At 38.5% G+C, this 21,957-nt stretch overlaps 1 protein-coding gene across 21 annotated transcripts in view; it reads right to left on the bottom strand.

Annotated features, from left to right (window-relative positions):
- The window catches only part of MAP2 (microtubule associated protein 2), a 288,045-nt gene extending 270,605 nt beyond the window's left edge, over positions 1-17,440 (bottom strand). For 14 of the 21 annotated variants that reach the window (XM_047720913.1, XM_047720916.1, XM_047720922.1 and 11 more), the window contains exon 1: positions 17,197-17,439. The gene's annotated coding sequence lies outside the window, so the exon portion shown is untranslated. Of the gene's footprint in view, positions 1-17,196 lie in introns of all 21 variants that reach the window. The other 7 variants (XM_047720934.1, XM_047720935.1, XM_047720936.1 and 4 more) reach the window with 2 other exon arrangements.
- Between the last annotated feature and the right edge of the window lie 4,517 nt (positions 17,441-21,957).

The following is a 21,957-nucleotide window of genomic DNA, read 5'->3' as shown; positions in this document are numbered from 1 at the left end:
GAAAATTTCCCCAAACCCTTTTCTTACTCTGATTGCACTGGACATTGTCTGAAAGGAATGGCTCTCATTATCTCCCTTTGATAATTTACATTTTAATTCTATTCCACAACAGCTGGCCTCTGCTTTGAAAAATGGTACAATAAATCCTTTGGGCACACCTCCTCCTCCTTCCCATCCTTTCCCAAGCATCTTGTCTTCCAAAGGGCTTATCCTGAAGCAGAAGCCATTCTCAGAGAACTTAAATGGATATTTATAGATCTAGAATTAACAAGAAATTTAAAGGAGTTATTAGAAATATTCCTTTCATAATAAGTTTGATGGATTAAGACTTATTACACAAAGAAATAAAACATGTACCATATATATGGGAATAAACATGTCTATTGTCTTTCTCCTGTAAAATAACTTTTTTAAAAACAATGTTTAATGCACACCAGCTATAGGAGGGCAAATACCTGCCAAATGCATAGAGTTACATCCATCTTTCCCTAAATCCTTGTTTTGGTCTCCTATTTCCAACAGCTCACATTACTTGTACCATTCATTTTAACATATTACCATACTATGACGTGGTTCCTATTAAAGCTAACACATACATGTTTCCTCCTCCAAGTACTTTTAAATGGTAAATTAATGATGTGATAAGTGTTCATTTAAAGCTTGTTTAGTTATCCAAAAGATAGGACTTTGTGTCTTCCCCTACTCTATATGTTCCTGGAGAGTAAGGATGCAGTCTTGTTTTCTTCTTCATACTGCTAACATGACTCATCCCAGTAGGGGGCTCATAACTGGTTCTTAATAAGAAGCATTTGCTGAATATAAAGTAAAGTGTCCACAATGGATAGTTTGAAAGGTACCTCATAATGCCAACCTTCCTTAGTGACATTGTGCTTCCCCCCCCCCCCCCCAAAAAAAGAACTTATCTGTACAGCACTTCAATCACGGAAATCTTTGCTGGGCAAATAGCTAGCTAACATGGCAAACTATTTGTGAAAAGTGGGAATGAATGCAATGTCCTTTCAATTCACCATAGAATGTGAAGTGGTCTTGGAGGCAATTATATCCATCCCCTCATTTTGTGATTAGAAAACTGAGGCCCAGAAACTCAATAACTTTCCCAAGGTCTCAACAGGAGTGCAGAGTGATAATGCTTTCTGCATCTTAAAAAAAAAGGCAAAGACTGCGATTTTAGACAAATGGATTTTTTTTTTTCTTTTTAAGAGATGGGGATAGCGTCGATTCCTTAAAATATTACTTCCCCCAAAGACAGCCATTATTTCCTTTTTGGTATAGTACTAAATTAGTTGTGTTAAGCTTTTTGGGATTCTCAACTGCTTTCTCTAAAACAATTCATACATTCAAACATGTTGACCACTCCCTTCATCCACAAGGGATACCTTGTAGGTATGGTATAAAAAAGCAAATAAAAATTATGTAGTGACTAAAATACCACACTCTATATTTTAAAAATGAGATTACTGAATTTTTCAAAGATATTTAAAAAGTGAACTACTCTATGAAAATGTTTACAGCCTACATACAATGATCTAGAGAGATAAATCAAAGTGCAACATAATAGAAAGTTTTTGATTCTTCGTGAAAAGATTACTGGGTCAACTATACCAAACAATAAAATAAGTAAGGGTCCTGTAAAACATTATTTTCATTTACATGCTTCTCCAAATAAATTCAGTACAGTCAGTGCCCATGTCTCTTCATGTTGTATATGCCAGTATCAACTCATGGCATGACTTAATATTGACTTTAAATGTAAACTGCTTAGACTTATGTCCAAAAGGGCTATAGTTCCTTCATTTCCAACTGTTCAAGAATGGCTTATATAACCAGTGGATGACAGACATGTCTAATATACGGTAATTCTGTCATTGCCTTTTTCTTTGGAACTGTAATTGTGGCATGTAGGGCATTTTGTTCACCATGTTTTAGTTCCTGAGAAATAAGAAATCGTTGTCCTAAAGTCCACTCTAATTTGACTTCCAGATTCTTAGATGTAAAAACAAAACCAAACAAAAACTTTGAAAGATCTTTGGCAGCCATCCTCATTTTAAATACACTGAGACAAGGGCCAAGGGGTTTGTAGATTTTTTTGGAGGGCACTTCCTTTATGAGTCTATGCTAAGACAAATTGCTCTTTGTAAATCCTAAACACACACACACACACACACATATTAGGCATCTTGCTCAAAGGAGTACAGGTATTGATAAATGTGGACCTTGGCAATCACATGGAGTTGAGGATAAGTAATCAGGTATGTAGTCCTACCAGTAACAAATGAAACAGCAGCTCACAGAAATAACAATGTAAAGTAAAACTGGAGTGATTGCCATATGATTCTACTTTCTGTTCTCATTTTATCCTCTCTTGCTTCAGTCACGGAGAAAAACTCTTTCACTTCAGACATGGAGAAAAACTCTCTTCAGACACAGAGAAAAACTTTTATGATGAGTCAATGTACATAATGATACATGTACATATTCATGTATAATTCAAGTGTTTAACTTTTAAATTTTATTAATTTAAGTAGTGATAGAATAAAACTCAGTAAATTGCATTTTAAGCATAAAGTGAATTTTTCATTAAATTTGGAATAAATTTTTCCAACAAGGGGTCAGTTTTTGCTCTATTATTAGATTATATTATAACTAATTACATAACATAGTTATCCCAAATTTGAAACACTGTTTCAGTGTTAAATACATCTTGTGTGTGGGTACATGTACACACTGGCATTTCCTATGACACTCTCCTTGGTAGATCTAAGAATCATTACCAAGTTGCATGTAATTGATAACACTTTTTTTTTCAGGCAAATGGTCACATGAATAGCTCTCTTATCCATTTTACCACTTCTAGAAGAGTCAAATAAAAACATCTCTTTTAATGGGGCAGTCAAAATTTGTCCAACTACTTAATTCCAGTGTGTTAACAAGATCTATTATTAAAATCAGAAGACATCGGTATCGTTTCACATAAAGAGCATGCAAAACAAAAAACCTAAAACTTGCAGTTTCTTATACAGTGAGTCCCAGATTACACTTTGGAGTGGAAAACCTCATGTAACATTCTGGAGAGAAAGAGAATAATATTTAAATATCTGAATTCTAATCCCCAGAGTATTTCCATGGTCATGCACTCATAAAAGAGGGAAAATATTTGGGTTTTAGCAGCTGCCTGCCAGGATCACTTGAGTCCTAAGGGTTGAAAAATCCTTTGAAAGGCATTTGTGACCAAAGACACAGTGAAAGATTCAGAAACAACAAACCATCCCACTTTTTAAAATTTAATTGTGAGGGTAATCGATTTAATAAATGTCCTCTGATATCATATTCACACAAAAGTTAGTTTACGTGTGAGAAAATGATTTCAGTTATGGAAACTGAATAACAAGAGCAATGCCATCTGTCTTAATTTAATAGCAACTAACCTTCACTTCTGGAAACTAAGTATGGACACATATTTAATTAAAAGTGGCTGTCTTGGGGCATCTGGGTGGCTCAGATGGTTGAGCATCGCCCTTTGGCTCAGGTCATGATCCCAGAGTCCTGGGATCGAGTCCCACGTCAGGCTCCTTGCTCAACAGGGGAATGTATGTTTCTTTCTCCCCCTCTACTTTTCCCCCTGCTAGTGCTCTCTCTCTCTCTCTCTAATGAATAAATAAAATCTTAAAAGGGGGGGGGGGCACCTGAGTGGCTCAGTGGGTTGAACCTCTGCCTTCGGCTCAGGTCGTTGTCTCAGGGTCCTAAGATTGAGCCCCACATCGGGCTCTCTGCTCAGCAGGTAACCTGCTTCCCCCCTCTCTCTCTGCCAGCCTCTCTGCCTACTTGTGATCTCTCTCTCTCTGTCAAATAAATAAATAAAATCTTTAAAAAAAAAAAAGGTGGCTCTCTCATGAAAATATAAAGAGTAGCCTTATTTACACCTGATCATGTTCTAAAAAAGGATTCAAAAGATAAAGACAAAAAGAAATTATTAGTAAGAAAATAAATCACAGAAGAGTTAGTATGTGAAATGTATTAGTTCCTAAGAGTTATCGGAAGGGCACACAATTTTATTCTGAGTTTACTAGAGGCCAAAAAACAACAACAACAACAACAACAAAAACAATGTAAGCACAACCCGTGGCCCTATGGTGAAACTAATCCAGTGGTTTAGGACTACAGGTTCTACTTGAGAGAAAGTTCTGACTTAAGAGAAAACTAAAAACTCTTTCCACGGGTCTTCATAAAGGGAAATATGCAACTATTGTCCTTAGATAGTTTTCATGTATTTGTGACCTCTTACAAGTATGATTGCCTAATTTCAAAGACATTTTCTAGATTCATGTTCAAACAGGACAATATATGCTAGGAGTTGGTAACCTATAGTCCACAGGTCAAACGGGGCTATCACCTTTACTTGCAAATAAAGTTTAATTAGAACACTTTAATACCCATTTGGTCACATATTGTCAATGCGCCTTTTCTTGCTACCACAACAGAGCTGAGTAATTGCAACGGAGAGTATAAGTGACCTACAAAACCTAAACGTTTTCTATCTGGTGTTTTATGGAATAGCTTGCTAACCCTTACCATATGATAATAGTTGTAAAGATATTAAACATTTTTAGAATGCAAATATTTAAAATCAGAAATAAATAACAAAAAATGTTTCTGGATGTTTAAAACTGTTCGGAAAAAATCTGTGTTTATTTAGATATTTCCTTGATTTTCAATACACATTTCCTTGATTTTTAATAATGGTTTACTATGTTAATTTGTGAAGTCATGCAGTCCATGTCCAATATAGCCTAGAAATCAGAAGAACTGTATTGGAATTTGTCCTTATTTCTTCGGTTTTCCAAAACCATTGTCCTTTCAAAAATATATATTCTGCATGCACATGACATAATCCCAAGAGAAGCTCATATTACTAACTACAGTTCTACACAGCTTCTAAACTCTTTTGGCTTCCTCAAATCTGTCTTCTGGAAGATGTCATAGGGCTAGAATTCCTCACTCCATCCCTATCAGGGTCGTCTACTTCCATCCATTGGTATTGATATTTTCTCAATGGTTCATGAAAATGTCTGAAACCATAGCTCCCAAACAAATCCCTTAGTCTCGCATTCTAAATAGGTCAGTATCCCTATGCTATGCCATATGTAGAAATTCTAAACCTGCCACTGTACTCACTCAAATCTGTCTCGTTAATCTTGGGATATCACATTCCACCTACCACTCCCCAGGTCAAAATCCCTCACCCTTCCTCCAATAGTCTTACGATAAAACCAAAACTCCTACTAAATCCAGTGTTTAAGGACCTCTACAAATCCAAGACTACCTTCTAATCCCACTCTTCTCCAAAAGGAGTCCTTCATTGCAAGCAATCTGGCTTACTGTCATCCCAGTGCCTTTGCTTTTACTACCATCCTACCTGGGCACTCTTCCAAACCCAGCCACATATGCAGCCCCACTGCACATTCTGCTTCCCACATGAAATCTTTAGCTTCCACATATGGTGCTCTATCTCCCCCTTCTGAATTTGCATAGCATTTATAGGCCATACTATTCTTTACCATTTATCTTATTGTGCATTATATTCTTTTTTAGTTTTATGTCTTGTATCTCTAGTCAATGTCAGTTAGAGGAGAGCAATATGCTATATATTTTATACTTGGTAGCATATTCATGGTTGTACATTTAGAAGAAAATTACTGTTTCTTTTTAAAGTCTGATCATCAACCCTTTAAAATAACATTTTCCTTTTTATTTGTTAGTGGTATCTCAATATTAAAAAGTCCACATTTGAATAAAATTCCAAGACCACTATTTAGTTTCATATATACCGGAATTATGTCTCAGTCTGTTATTCATACTTGTAATATTTAACCTGAGTCCCTGCAAGTCCGGGAAATAGGTATACCACGCTATCATAGGGTTCCAGATTAAAGTAATTTACATCATGATTTAATTAATCCTAAAAACAAAACAAAAGGGAGTCAAGGAAAGAACAAAAAACAGCATTAATTCAATTCTTTACTATAAAAAAAAGTACTAATTTCTCCTACATTGTGCGACATATTGAACTATAAATGACATTACAGGAAGAAATTAAAAAAAATTAATAGTTCTGTTTTCTACTGAGGAATACCTAGGAAAAAGTAAGCAGCCTTAAAGCATGCCAGAAATAAAATCAATCAAATGTCTGGCAAACTGTGTTTAATGCTAAATTCAATAGATCATTGCACTGGGTCTACAAACACCTGACAAGGACATTAAGTATTTTAGTATAAATAATATGGCAGGATCATTAATCTCACAGGGGATCCAAGATCGTTGTGAAATTTGATCATCTCACTTACTAAATTCTCAGGAGATTCAAACCACTGTCTCCATGAAGCAAAATATGTGTCACTCTGCTATTTAATTTATTTATAAATTTCGGTACCCTGTTGGTCATTGCTTATTTACCAGTAAAGCTGCTTTGGGGAAATAGCCAAAGAACACAACCATATTAAAACTGGAATGATTTTTGTGACTGCTTTTCTCAAAGACGTATCTGTACTTTTTTGTCCAGGTTTGCTTTTTAAAGGTTACTTTTGGGGGCGCCTGGGTGGCTCAGTGGGTTAAGCCGCTGCCTTCGGCTCAGGTCATGATCTCAGGGTCCTGGGATCGAGTCCCGCATCGGGCTCTCTGCTCAGCAGGGAGCCTGCTTCCCTCTCTCTCTCTCTCTCTGCCTGCCTCTCCGTCTACTTGTGATCTCTGTCAAATAAATAAATAAAATCTTTAAAAAAAAAAAAAAGGTTACTTTTGGGTACAAAAAATGCTACAGGAGGTTAAAATTACTTATACATGTAATTTCCCAGTATATAAAGATAATGACCCAGTTTGGGGTACCTCTGTTTAGAGTATTATATGAGATCAGATTAACATAAGTCTAATTTTATCCCCACCATTGATTTCTGACTTTCTAAATCATTTTTCTCTTGTGATTTAACACATTAGTGAATAAGATACAGATATGCCTATAGGGATTTAGAAAATATAATTACTCTTCGAAAGCTTTTATGAGATTCTTGAAAAAGCCTGCTCCTACCACCTTTAAAATTAAAATGCACTGCACGTCCAATAAAAGTCAAAAACCCCTAATCCTGGTCAAGAGGATCTGGGTGGCCTTGTACTAGCTGTCTGCTGCTGTCCCTCTCCTACAACCCTTTATCATGGTCATTAGACTCCAGTGCGACTGGCCTTATAATTGTTTCTCCAATATGCCAGGCTTCTTCCTGCTTCAAAGCTTTTTTAGTGCTCTTTCCATGTTTTGAAAATTCTTGCTGCATCTCCTCTCCCCCATATTTCCATGGCTCACTATTTCTCATTACTTGAGTCTCCAAAGGCAGCCTACCTCATCCCAAATAACCTCTACTGTATCTTTTTGTTTCTTCTTCCTTATAGCAATTCTTCATGTTTCAAGCGTTCATTCATTTATTCACGTGTTAGTTTCTGTCTCCTGTTATTAGACTCCATGAGGGTGGGAATTTGTATGGCAGGTCTAATGTCCTACACATTCAGAAAAATTCTTGCTGCAATATTAGAGATCCAATAACCATCTGTTAAATAAATAAATGAATGATTTATGGGCCATGATACTAGAAATACCTACGGCTCACCAGCCTGATATTTAAGTGGAAGAAAGAGAGTGAATCTTTCCCAAGGAAGAAAAGGTATTATTTTAATTTCTTAGAGGGCTTGTATAATTTCAGATTATCATATTCAATAAACCACAACTAAGAAGAACATAGACTATCTTATTTTTAAAAATTTGCCTTCATAAAGTATAGATTCCTGGTGTGCAGTTAAGATGACTTTTTCTGTATTTATGGCTCAAAATAAAAATACTTTAGAGGAAGACAATATGCACAACCCAATCTTTTGCAAATGTGCATGGAAAATATTTTAAGGAATCCTCTTACATCCACTCAGTGGTAAAACAGTTGCTTCGATTCTGACGAGTGGTTGAACATGTTCACGAGAGAAATAGGGCATACTAACATTCTCTAACAGGAGGGTAACATTAGAATTCCTTCACTCCCTAGGTAGTGATATCGTTTCAGTTTTCAGCGACTAGGAATATGTTTCTCTTTAAATATTTAAGCATGGTTTCTGCTTAATTTCTTTCCTCCAAGATGCTTTTCATGCCTTTCAAATATTTGTCAACTTAAGACTCTAGAATGCCTAAGCAGCGTGGGTGCAGGTGAAGCTCTACTGAACACGGTAACCATAGCAACACCTAATTCTCATGTAATTTGCTGTCTCCTTGGAAGAAGTAAAAAAATAAGAGGGAAGGAGCACTGGAGACAGAGAAACAGGAAGACATACAAGAAAGAAATAAGAGGCCCACAGCCTTTCTAGCTCACTTCCTCTCAGCTAAAAATATTAAAGCTGGGGAAACACAAAGGGAAAGCTATTTTTGAGAAAATTTCATGTTGCAAGAGGTCAGAAAAAAGTTTCAATCGGGCTATTTTTGTTGGATTCCCCTCATATATAGAGCCAAGTTTAAATACAATCTCCAGCAATCTGGAGACATCAGCATGGAGAGTTCAAGCTCTGAGAAAATCTCCTTGGCTTTCCAAGTACCTTGAGTCTGAGCACACATCCCCAGAGAATTTAAACTTCTGTTTTAAGAGATCCAAACCGCAGGAATGGCCCTGGGCAGGAGCCCTGTCAGCATTTTCCTGGATCCGTTTAGTCTCACCATTTTCAGAAGTGTAGCTGGCATGTAGCTGGTTGGAACGGCCTTAGAATTCCAGGTCCCTCCCTCTTTCGTGTCCATGGAAAAGTCACAGTGGAGTCACAAGGTTGCCACGTCACCTAACCCCTCAGCTCAGAACATGATAATATGATCAGAACTGGAAATGGAGAGTCAGGTGGAACAATACACCACTGGCAGCCTCAACAAGCAAGGAGCTGGAGCTCAGAACGACAGAGTCTTGGCCTGGCTCCCCTTCTCAGGACCCTGGGTAAGCCACTTAACAGCTCCCCATACTGGTTTATTTATACGGGCATCAAAGGTTCACACCATTTGCTCTTGACAGTCCCTCTTCCCCTTCAAACATCATCTAATTCATAGATAATTAGCAGTAACAAATGTCCCTTCTGCAATGGGGCAGAGGCACCAAAGTAAAGAATACAATTAATGACATTTCATGTTTCCAGCTATGCAAGCACATAATCCTTCTATGGCACTAACAGGGTTACAAAGAGCTACTCTGTTTATATAGACTATAAATATATTAGAAACACAAGGAAAGATTTTATTAAAAATCAAAAATCTGTTCACTCATTTACAATATCAGCGCTTTAATGGGAAACGTTGGATTCTTATCACATACCCTCCCATAGTCTTTAAGAAGGGGCTGAAATAATGCAGTGAGACTGTCCAGGACTGCGCAGCTTTCTTAAATTCTAATTTTGATAGTGACCACCCTCAGGTCCTATTCAAAACCAAAGGAAGGAAAATCACAGAACTGGTGACTGAATCTGAAATAGGAAAGAACTTTGAAAAAGAAAACAAAACAAAAAACAAAAAGCACCACAAAACCTCAATTTCACCAAAGGCCACTCAGTAGTCTATAATAACTTCCATCACGTAATCTATGAATGAGGCAAGCTTTAGTTGGAGACACAATGGCCAAAGCCCATTTAAATAAACCCTAGACCACACTGACTTTATTGTTTTAGAAGAGATTGGGCTTTCAGTAGGATGCTTAGTGCTTTCTTAATACTTTCTTGGCAGTAAAATTTCTGAAGTTCTATCAACTCTAGCTTCTGCTGTTTCAATGAAGATAAACAGCATCCTGCATGCAGAAGTAGTGCCACCCTCCCTTTTAAAAGATAAATATAAGTACCCAATATTTCAATTTAGGACATTTTGATCAAAACAGAAGTTTTTATTTTGAGCCCAATATTTAGTTTTACTACTTGATTTCAGTAATGGACAATGGAATCTGGACTATATCTCTCAACAGAAAAGTATACAAACAGGCTGCAATCTGATTTTATTAATGAACACCCATAACATTGTTTTTATTTCTTTCTTTTTTTTTTTTTAGATTTTATTTATTTATTTGAGAGAGAGGGGTAGAGAGGCAGGTTAGGGGGGCAGGGTAGCTGAAAGGCAGGAGAGGGAGAAGCAGGGTCCCCACTGATCAGGGAGCCTGGATGCAGGGCTCCATCCCAGGATCCTGAGATCATGACGGGAGCTGAAGGCAGACACTTAACTGACTGAGCCACCCAGGTGCCCCCATAACAATTTTTTTTTCTTATAAAATTGTATTTAATACCAAATGTTCTTATGTGGAACATCATAGGATAGTTTTAAATTTTCTCTAAGTCAAATGATTGTAAAATAATTTACTTCAACTTTGAAAAAGGTGTACTTATAAAAGGCTATCTTAGAAGATTATCATACACACACACACACACACACAAATACCCCCAAGCTAACTTCGTGAAACACAAGGCAAACAAATTCCGTGTGATCATAAGTTGCTACATGTACTAGGACTCCACATTACTTACTGTCCACAGAAGAAAGAAATTGTATGCTTCAGAGTGCAAACTTTTTCAAACAAATAAGTATATGCAATAAATTAATGAATGAGATCCTGTCTTAGCTATATTCAATAACATTAACATAAAAGAATGCATAAATGAATCCTTAAACTTTCTTGCTTGTTTTTAAAATGAGCCAAAGGAATATGGTATCTCATATAAACACCAACAAAAAGTAAGCAGCATATTGTTTAAAATATTGTTCTACCAAAAACATGCATCACTTATGGAAAGACTAAATTACAATTTTGAGAGGCATGATGCTCAAATAAAATAATAAAACCTCAAAGCTGAGCATTATTTGCCTTAATGTCAGTGAAAGTGATGCTGCATCATTCTTTCTAGACCATAAAATTGAGAACTTTTTTTCATATCAATTCATTATAGAATTACACTGTTGTCCATTAACAATACAACACAGTACTGTTAAAACTGTTACAACAGTAAAATGCAGCCAACTATAAAGCCATAAACACTTAGATAAAATAATGTAAAAGGTTGATACTGGCATGATTGGTTGACTTCAAATTAATAGGATTTGTGTATTTACTTATGAGTTTGCTTTAAATATAATAAACCTAGACAGTAAAATGATGAAATGTGTTCATGGATATTCAAGTACTGTATTTTAAAATCATTTTGAAATGGATTCAAGATGGCTAATAATGATGTTGTTCAGAGCAATGTAATTAGAAATATTTTATATGAAACAATTTAGTTCAATATTTTCTGATTGGTCATTGACTCGTTGGTACTCAAAATATTAGGTGTACATCTGCAGAGTTAGTTAACTAGCATAAAATGAAGACAATGGATTGACTGACACATAATGACTTTACTAGTCAATTTAATTTATAAAAAAAGCTGAACCATTTCACTTGGTGTCAGGTGAGAAAACTGACAAAAAAGCAGTTGGTTAGGGGCACCTGGGTGGCTCAGTGGGTTAAAGCCTCTGCCTTCGGCTCGGGTCATGATCTCAGGGTCCCGGGATGGAGCCACACATTGGGCTCTCTGCTCCGCAGGGAGCCTGCTTCCTCCCCTCTCTCTCTGCCTGCCTCTCTGTCTACTTGTGATCTCTGTCTGTCAAATAAATAAAATCTTAAAAAGAAAGAAGCAATTGGTTAACTAAATTTTTCATTTTGGAAATAGTTAATCATATAGATGTACCATTTTTACCTGCAGATTTTTAAAGAAATCAATTTAAAGAAGGCTGGTGAGGACACAGTTGGGATGAGCATGTACGTTTAAGATAAGGGAACCTGAGTAAACTTGGTTCAAATCATGGGAAGAAACAAGGTAGTAACTTTTCTTCCTGATTCAGAAAGGCCTCCTAAAGGAAGGAAACATGACCAAAGACTGGTATACAAAGAAAAGATTATTCAAGGCTCAAGGATATAAAAGGCAAGATCAAAGAAAGAGCCAAGATAGGGATGGAGTGCTGAGGAGGGTGAGAAGGTAGCATAAGACTACCGCATGTTAAATGAGAAATATAGATGTAATGGGAAATAAATTTCAATAAAAACAGCAAGATATATATATATAGTATTTGCATTTTCTAATGATCAATGATTTTTGCCAACACAAATTGAAAAGAGGGAGCAAAGAAAGGAAAGAACAAAAGAAAGGGGAAAGCATTAGGGGGAAGAAGGAAGGAAAAAGGAAAAGAAAAAAGGGGAAGTCAATGGGGCACCTGGGTGCTCCGTGGGTTAATCCTCTGCCTTTGGCTCAGATCATGATCCCAGGGTCCTGGGATCTAGCCGGAGCCCTGCATAGCCCTGCATCGCATCGGGCTCTCTGCTCAGCAGGGAGCCTGCTTCCCCCTCTCTCTCTGGCTGCCTCTCTGCCTACTTGTGATCTCTCTCTGTCAAATAAATAAATACAATGAAATAAAATAAAGGAGAAGTCAAGCTGTGTGAATCTATAAGTAAAATTATTTTCTCTAATAGACTTATTAACATAACAAAACCAAAAAAAAAAAAAAGAAAGACGTTTCCACCTCTTGTGTTTTAATGGAAAACAAACTGTTTAAAACTCTTCCCAAAGGCCACAATATAAATTAACCAAGTGAAAAAGGAAATCCTGACTTCTTTGTCTAAATTCTCACAGAATTTCATTAAAATATGTAAGTAAAAAGTATCACAGTTAAAATACTATCACTCAAAGGAAAGCTTATTTCTCTTGAACAGGAAACATTAAGTTCAAAGATTAGATTCAAAGTGTTTTCCATAAAAAGTCAATTAGTTGTGTTCACATTGTTTTAAAATTTTTGATTCATTCCAGAATTGCTTCCAATAAGCATCCTTTACAAATTTTACAAGGAAACACCTATGGACTTCGTTCAAAGTAATGACAGGGAGGGATATGAACAAATTATGAGGAGGTAGAAAAACAAAACAGATTTCTTACTTCTCCAGCCGTGTAGACGCAGGCTCCTCTCCATCCTGAATCCACAACTATTAACAACTGAGAACTTGCCTTTGTTCCTTCAACTCTTCTACTGCAATCCACACATCTAAACCTTCCCACAGACCCTTCCCCTTGATTTTGCTTCTTTGTCTACCACCTCGGACTGCATAGTTCTTTAACTGCTTTCGAGGCCTGGAATAAATTCCTGAGTCTGATAATTCCTTGAAAATACCCAAACTTGCTTCTCAGAAAACTATGAATTTGAATTTTCATGTGCTGTAGAGCATTTAAAGACATGACTTTCTACAGCTGACTGATGGAAGTATTGAGGGCTGTTAGTATTTGCATTATGTATGTGTATATACACACACACACACACACGAAGAATTATATCTTATCATTCCCTAATTAAAAATATATAAATATATATGGAATAAAGATGGTAGGTATACATTAGAGCATTTATATAACTGATGCATAACAGCTTGTCTTTAAGATGTTGGGACATTGCCTCTGTCCAAATACAGTCCCTTGCTCTATGTGTCATATCTGTAATACAACTAATACTCAATTGAATGTCACCTCTTACAGAGGAAATAAATCCTTCTAACTTTATTTGTAAATTTCTTAAAGCCAAAGACCATGTCTTCTATTTTTTTGGTATCTCATTACATAGCCTCCAGTATGATATTTCGAATAGGTGACATATATGTGAGTAATAAGTAGGAATAAATGTTCTCCTAAAAGCTCATTTGTACTGAGAGTAATACTATTAAAGAATACTAGTAATAGTAATAGAGAAATCTAACACTCAAATGTGAGATACATGGTGTAAAGGGAGGGGAATATTGGTGAAATGTTCAAAATACTGCCCATATAAGAGATGTAGAATGAGTAGATTAAGACAATGACAATAAAGGCATAGAGAGAATTAAAGTAACAAAAAGAACTGATATATCTAAAAGATATATCAGACAGGATTCAAAGAGCTTAATAGCATCTTTAACTCATGAATCAGAGACAAAAGAGCTTATGACAGTTTCAGAATGTTATCTTCTGGTTCACGCATCTAGTAATGACTTACCTAATGACTACTGTTAGCATTAAGGAGTACAGTACTGACCTAAGGGTAGTGTTCTCATCTACTTTAACTGTTATTTCAGATTCTTTATCTTAATCTGTCATAAGGAAATTAAGAATTGAAAAGACTTCATTAATCAGAATAATCAACCTGAATACTAAAATCCCCACATTGGTTTCATATGGTCTGTCTCCTAAGGATGTTGGTGAATAATTTAGGGATGCATGCACTCTTATGTATACATCTAAACAAACATAATAACTATTTAATCCTCAAACCCAACAGTACAACTATAGTTCTCAAAAGCACAGCAGTCCAGCCTATTATCCAGTTGCTAATAAAATTCAACACAAAATATGTGTGTCATAAGAAAACATGCAAAAATACAGTAACAAATATTTTTCTTCCTTCTCCCTTCTGATGTTTAGAAAATTTGCAAATCAACTTAAGCCAAAAGTGGTAAAGGAATGAAATAGTTCCTTCAGGCTTAGATTCTGTGCCAAGTTTCATTTCTGGCTGCATATTTTTGTCCAAGTTCAAGATCCCTGAAAAGAAATACTTAAAAGAGAAAATATCCCTTTAACCTCAGCAAAGCAAAATTAGTAGAGCCTGCTATGGGAAGAAAAGGGCTTCTGCCTAGAGATGGGTGTGCTCCCGGTGTTTGGTTTCCACTGAGAGGATGTCTGCTCTCTCAATGAATCTGAAGTAGCTACTATGATGAGGTAATGGCTGTGCCAGTTTCACTGGGTCATGCTCTCTCAGCACATTCTTTCTCTTTCTCCTCCCTGAGAAGGTGCTGTAAACAAGTCATCCTGAGAGAGAGCTGCTGCAGAGAATGAACAAGTCCTACATTCAAAATTCCTGAGACAACTATCTCTGCTGTTGGGAGTCTAGACACAACTAGAAGCTTAAAGCAGCACAGACAGCCAGAAAGAAACAGATTATTTGACAAGGGGTGTGAGGGAATAAGAGAGGAGAGAAACAAAGAAAATGAAAACTAAAGTAATCAGAAAATTTTTTAAAGGAAGCTCAGTTTTTAAATTGCTTAGATCTCTAGATGTACATATTTTAGACAATTTTCTACTTACATGTAAAATTTTTAAAAACTTTTGAAAATTAAATAGTATTGCAGAAAACTGTGAAATGTTACAAATTAAAGTTAAATAAATCATGAAGAGATAAGCAGCATGTACCGATGATCTTAAAGGCACAATAGCTCTGATAACAAGCAAATCATGATACAGATGTAAACCTATGAATACATAGGTTATCATTTCTGGTAATAACATTACCAGAAAGTCAATGTTCAAATATTCACACAAATTAATATTCTTTATTGAAAGAAAAAAAAAATGCCCTTTACCTTTTCTTGGAGGGAGGATGATTTTTGTGCATAAAGGGGAGAGGACTGATTGAAACACCCGGGATTTACAAATCCATAAAGATTTCTACCAAAATACACCTATTGCCCAGTTAAATGGGTGTTTTGTGTCACATTCAAGTGAAAGGCTGTAATCTTCCTCTTGGACAATCTAAAGGGCTTTTATTTATTTAATCTATTTTCATTGCCAAAAAAAATATAATCACCCACAGTAAAATGACAGGGTGACAGAGCTATGCTTTATACTGGGCTGGTACCTGAAGCTCAAGCATGGGACATTTTGCATAATGTGGCTCACATAAAAGGCTTTGTTCTCCATCGCCTCACTGCGGCTGCAAGCCTCAATTTCAGTTTGCAGTCATTTCCTCTCCTGGATCAACCATTTTTAAATAAATTATACCTTTAACATTTGAGTTAGTGCCTTGCCAACATCCATTAATCCTTCAATCTCACATTCAAAATTATGTATCACCCAACAATATATTTTTCTTGTTTTGCACTACAGATTTTATTCACACCGTAATCCCCAAACCTTTAAGGATAAATTTAAAAGAATTTGTCTTTTAAGTAGTTACTCCCTTTTGTAATATTACATATATAGTTTATTATATATGTGCATGCGTGTGTGCGATGTGCCCAAGTGCACCCATGTGCGTGAGTTTGTATGTGCATGCATTGTGTCAGTTTTAAATGTCTATACCCTGGAAGCATTATGCTAAGGGCTTACAGCAGATGGCACACAGCGATTGTTATAAACGGGCTTGTTACTAATGAAAGCTTTTTATTTCCTGACAAAAATCCTGAAGCCCTGACACCAGGCAGTGTAACATCAATTCCAGTTTTCAAAGATGCTTTTTATTCTGACCCCATCTGCTTTACTACCCCCTCCCCCCCCCCTATACATACACAAACACAACACCACCCCACTCCTGGCTCCTTTCATACCCACCTCCTTGAAATTTCCATCCTTAAACAAAAGACTAGGTTGGGGAAGGATGAAACTCGGCAATGAAGGCCCCCAAAAGCCTTTAAAAAGAAAAAGAATAGATGGTCTGTGTAGGTGCAGGTTTCTCACCCCCATCGCTTGAAAAGACCGTGTGGAGCTTCAAGCTCATCCAGACATTTTTTCGTGTCCCACCCTCCAACACGAGCAGACACTGACTTTTCATTTTCCTAAAATTATATTTATCAATCTTCTTCTTCCAGCTGTTTCTGAAAGAATTACAAGGAAAATGCTTTCAAATTGACAAGGCTTTCTTAACTCACTCATTCGTCAGTGTGTAGTTCTCTGCAGCTAGATGGACACACACACACACAGAAAACCCTCCACCTCGAATTCTGTTTCCCCCCATTATCTTTGTATAACCCACTCCTCGTCTTTCTACAGCTCAGGTACTATTAGCTCTCAATATGGATATCCTAAGTTCCCGGGATACCTAACAAGGTCATACACCCTTCTACAAATCTAGAGCCTAGGTAGCAGCAGCACCAATTCCCCTGCTCCGTGGTGACACCTGGAGAGGCCGGGCCTGCAGCTGCCGCCAGGTGGGAGGCGGGATAGCCGGCCAACCTGTGCCTGCTTCCAAGGCAGAGAGAACGAGACCGCGCCCTCCCCATTCCCACCCCTTTCCTGGCTGAGGCTCCCTCCAAGCAGAGAGCTAAGCGGAGAAAGGAAAGGCGTCCTATACAGAACCAGGGGCGGGGACGGCTCTCTTACCTGGTCTGGATGCACCCACGGTGGCGGCTGCCTGCGCTCACGGACCTGAGGACGGTGCCCTCCGGAGAAGAAAGGGAGACGGGGCAGGGGAAGGAGGAAAAGGAGAAGGATAACAGAAAGAAGCGGAAGAAAAGAAAAGGAAGCGAGGAGGAGGAGAAGGAGGAGGATGCTGCCCCGCGGCCGCCGAGAGCCCGCGCAGCCCGAGCGCCCGGCCCAGTCTGAGCGCCGCCCTGGCCTGGGCTCTCCAAGCCACCGCCCCGCCCCGGGCCCGGCCCCGCCTCCCCGCGCCGGCCCCGCCTCCCCGCGCCCGCCGACCCACCCCCGCCCCACCTCCCGGGGCGGCCGCCAGCCGGCCGCTCGGCTGTGCCCCCAGCTGCAGTGTCCGCAAAGGGAGAACGCGGCCGCCCAGCCTCCTGCCGCAACCAGTCCGTCGTCCCGCGGGGACAGCGAGGGTGGCCGCTGGCGGAGCCTGCCAAGCCCTGGCCACACGGGGCTCCAGGGAATTCCCCCTCCGCCGCCGTCAGAGTGAGCCCAGAGCCCACTGGACATGGGCATCCAGCGGACCCTCTTCTCTGGCTCCTGGGGGAATTGGAGGGTGTCCCCATAAATGCCCTCCTTTCCTTCCTCTGTCACTGTGAGGAAAGGGCTCCCGTTACCCCTTCGTGGGGAAGGCTCACTGGCCTTGCTTCCACAAACCTGACAACAGTTGCATTCAGAAAAGACAGGAAAATGAGGTGGGAGGGAGGGGCATGAGGACAGAGAAGAACTCTTGTCAGTTGTAAGGGAGCAATGGCTGAGGGTTCAGAGAATTCTAGACCCAGCTCTGTCACTAATCAGATTCATCCATTCATTTATTCATTCAATAAATGTTTATTAAAACCTACTCTGTCAGGCACTGTTCTAGGCACCGTAGAAACATCAGTGAGTAAAACCAGCCCCCCCTGCCTTCCTCCCTGTACCCCAAATTACTGCCTTCATGGACGTTATTTACGTGCTAGATAGCTAGATGTAAGGCCCAAAGTCCCTTCACTTAATCTAAATTTCAGTGTAAGAGTGCGGATTAAAAATATTAGCCCTACCTCTCTGCCATTTTTAATATGAGGATATAATTAGATCATGAATAAGAAAAGTCTGTGAAGAATATAAAGAATGATATAAAAATAATGAATTAGAAAGCACAGAAAATGTTGACCTTGAAATGTGGCCATTAAAAATGTCACCTTAGATACTTCTGAAAGTGATATGACCACAGAGAAAACTGATGATTCTTTACCACGGAAACTTCATAATCAGAGAATAGCACTTTATAGTCAGTAAGAGGTAAGATGCAGCTCAGAATTGCTTCAAGCATCTCTATCAAGTTGTAACAAGGTGTTTTTAAGGTCAGCCAAGATAGTGAGGTGTGGCTTGTACAATTTCAACAGTGCTGATGAAACTGCACTTATAATTTGGCTTTGTCACTTCAATTATCCATAGAATCATAGAACCCTAGAACATTAGAGTTGATTTCCTAGTCATCTGGTCCAATTCCCTCAATCTCCAGATGGAAAAAAAAAAAAAAGAAATCTAATGATGAGAGGCTGTGAAGATTAAAAACCATAACAGAGCAAAAGCTGAAACCTTGGCCTCTGAAGTCACACCCTGTGCCTTATGTATTTCTTCCCTCCACCCAGCTTTACTCCATGTCTCTGTGACACTTCTAGTGAAGTTGGAAGTAATGGGGCACACCCCAGTAGCAGGGAAGTTGGAGGAGTTAGGTCTCTTCCTCAGAACAGGGCCTACTTGAGAAGAAAATCTTAGGAGACTTATGAAAGGATATGAGGGATGGAAGGAAGATTAAGAATCCTGCCAGGGTATTAGCAGCTGACACTCATGATCCTACACTGAGAGTACCTCCAGAACTACATAGTCCAATTTTTGAGAGTTTCTGCGTTCCTGTTAATTACATGCTATTTGATATAAGAACCACATTCCAAAAAGAAGGTGCTCCTTCTGCTTTCCTTCACTTCAGGCAGAATTCCCCTGAGTCTGCATCAACTCTGAGCTTAAAGTAGACAGATACAACTTCAGGCCTGGAACACAATCCTGCCCATCCTAATCATCTGCAAACAAAATATTGTTCTAGCTTTGCAATTGGTCTTGAAATCAAGTATTACAATTCTTCCAGTGTTATTATTCTCCTTCAGAATTATTTTGAATCATCTACTTTTTTGCATTTCTGTATAAATTTTCAGCCAGTTTGTCAATTTCTATAAAAATAATGCTGTTTTTAGTTGAAATTGTGTTCAATTTATAGGTCAATTTTTTAAGAATTGACACCTAAACAATATTGAGTCTTCCAATCCATGAACATGGTATAGGTCTCTATTTGTTTAGGTCTTCATTAGGCTTATTGTTTTTTTTTAATATATTATTAATAAGCTTCATTTCCCAGAGTGGTTTTACATTTACAGAAAAATTGAACAGAAAGTATAGAGACTTCCTAATGTACTCCCTTTCCTTCTGCCCAGACTTTCTCCAATTAGTAACATCTTGCATGGATATGTTACCTTTGTTACAATTGATGAATCAAGGTTGAAACATTCTTATTAATAAAAACCATAGTTTACATTAAAGTCTGCTCTTGGCATTGTAGTTTTACAGGTTTTGCTAAATGTATACTGTCTTTTATCTACCATTTACAGTATGATACAGAGTAGTTCACTGCCCTAAAAAAATCCCCTGTCCTCTACATATGCCCCTTTCTCTTTCTCCTCTCTACTCAGATGTCATATAGTTGGAATTATACAATACATTGTCCTTTCAGACTGGCTTCTTTCATTTAGCAGTAAGCATTTAAGATTTTTTTTATGGCTCAATAGTTCATTTCTTTTTATCACAGTAATATTTCATTGTATGAATGTACCAGTTTATCTTTTCACCTATTGAAGGCATCTTGATTGCTTTGATTCTGTGACAATTATGAATAAAGCTGCTATAAACATTCAAGTTCAGGTTTTTGTGCTGACATATGTTTTCAACTCATTTAAGTAAATACCTAGGAGCACAATTGCCGGATTGTATAGTAGACTGTTTAGCTTTGTAAGAGACTGCCAAACTGTCTTCCAAAGTGGTTGTACTTTTCCATCAATAATAAATAAAAATTCCTTTCTCCACATCCTCGACAGTATTTGGTGTTGGCAGTATTTTAACCCACAGAGCCACCCAGGCACCCCATTGGTGTTGACAGTATTTTAGATTTTAGACTTTCTGATAGGTGTTCTCCCTTATTGCTACGTTCATTTGCAATTCCCTCTATCAGTGAACCCTGCCTCCTAGTTAGAGTAATCAAACTGTAAACTCTGAGGTTTTTTTCTGAGGGAAAACAGCAACTGGAAACGACTAAATCTACCACCCCCACAAAGAGTGGTAACTGTCAAATAAGATAAATTGCCTGAGGTGGGGGGCATAAAGAAAGAGGAGAAACTAGCTAAGAACTACATCAAGTAGATATTGTATGCCCTGCCCATAGTGCTTCTAATAGCCTGGTATGACCAGTAAAAAAGCCACATGGTTCATGGTGGATGACCATGGACTATCAAGTGTTCAATAATAAGGGGAGTTTCCCTACCCCACCAGCTATGCAACTGTTCCCTATATTGCCATCATCTTGGATACCTCGGTCAAAGTCCTAGAAGTGTATCATACTGTGCTGGACTTAGCAAATGATTTTTTCAGTAAAATCTTGGCTGCTAAGTCAGAAGATACATTTTGCCTTCATGAGAGAGGGGCAACAATGAGCCTTCCAAGTGTTTCCATAAGGCTACCTGTGCTGCCCTACCATATCTCATGAGAGGCTAGCCAAAGATCTGACCCTGTTCTCCTTTGCACATCACTAAAATGGGTCTATTACATTGACGATACAATGTTTTCATGTAAAATTTGCCTCTCCTGAAGGACACTCTGTAGACATTTCTGGAACATTTGTGGCAGAGAGGATGGACAGTGAACCCACAGAATTTTAAGACCCAGGCACTGCCATAAAGATCTGGGGAGTACTTTGGTTGGGCAGAGACACATGTTGTCCCAGACACCATGACTGATAAAGTGCAAGCCTATCTAACCCCTAAGGACATGAGATAGATACAGGAGTTTATGAGGATTTGAGGATTTGGGACGACTTTTCTCATTTTGAAGGCACTATCACAGTGCCTCCATCTCTTATACCACCTGACAAAGAATGGACGCATGTGAGAATGATTCTCAGTGTAGCAAGCTGCCTTTGAGAAAGCAAAAATACTGGTGGAGCCGATTGAAACTCTGGACTTCTATCTGAGTTAGATGTGTCTGTGGCTCCGGAAGGTATAGGCTGGGCACTGTGGCAGGGACCACAGAAGAAGGAAATATCCCTAGGGTTTTGGTCCCAACTGTGGAAAGGAACAGAAACCCGATATTCGTCCATAGAGCAACCACTCCCAGCAATGGACACAGCAAGTCCTCCAGGTAGACCCTCTCATGAAGGAACAGCATGCTAGGGTAGGAACTTCCCTTCTCTTCAGGGGGTAGGTTAGTAATGTGTTCCATCTACCCACTTCTGCTGTGGCTCAAACTCCTACTTTAACCAAGGCCTATTTGCAGGACAGGAGCACCCTATCCAGCAGTCCACTGTCTGTAGGAATACAGTACTGTTAGACCCTGTAGAGTACGTAGGATTTCTAAAAGCCTCTGCCGCAATCCCTCGGTGGCCTCTTTGGCCTAGAGAGGCAGTGGAGGATATTTCCT

The sequence above is a fragment of the Lutra lutra genome, chromosome 3 (genome assembly GCF_902655055.1).
Source record: "Lutra lutra chromosome 3, mLutLut1.2, whole genome shotgun sequence".
Taxonomy (NCBI): Eukaryota; Metazoa; Chordata; class Mammalia; order Carnivora; family Mustelidae; genus Lutra; species Lutra lutra.
This window is presented reverse-complemented; position numbering and strand designations above follow the sequence as displayed.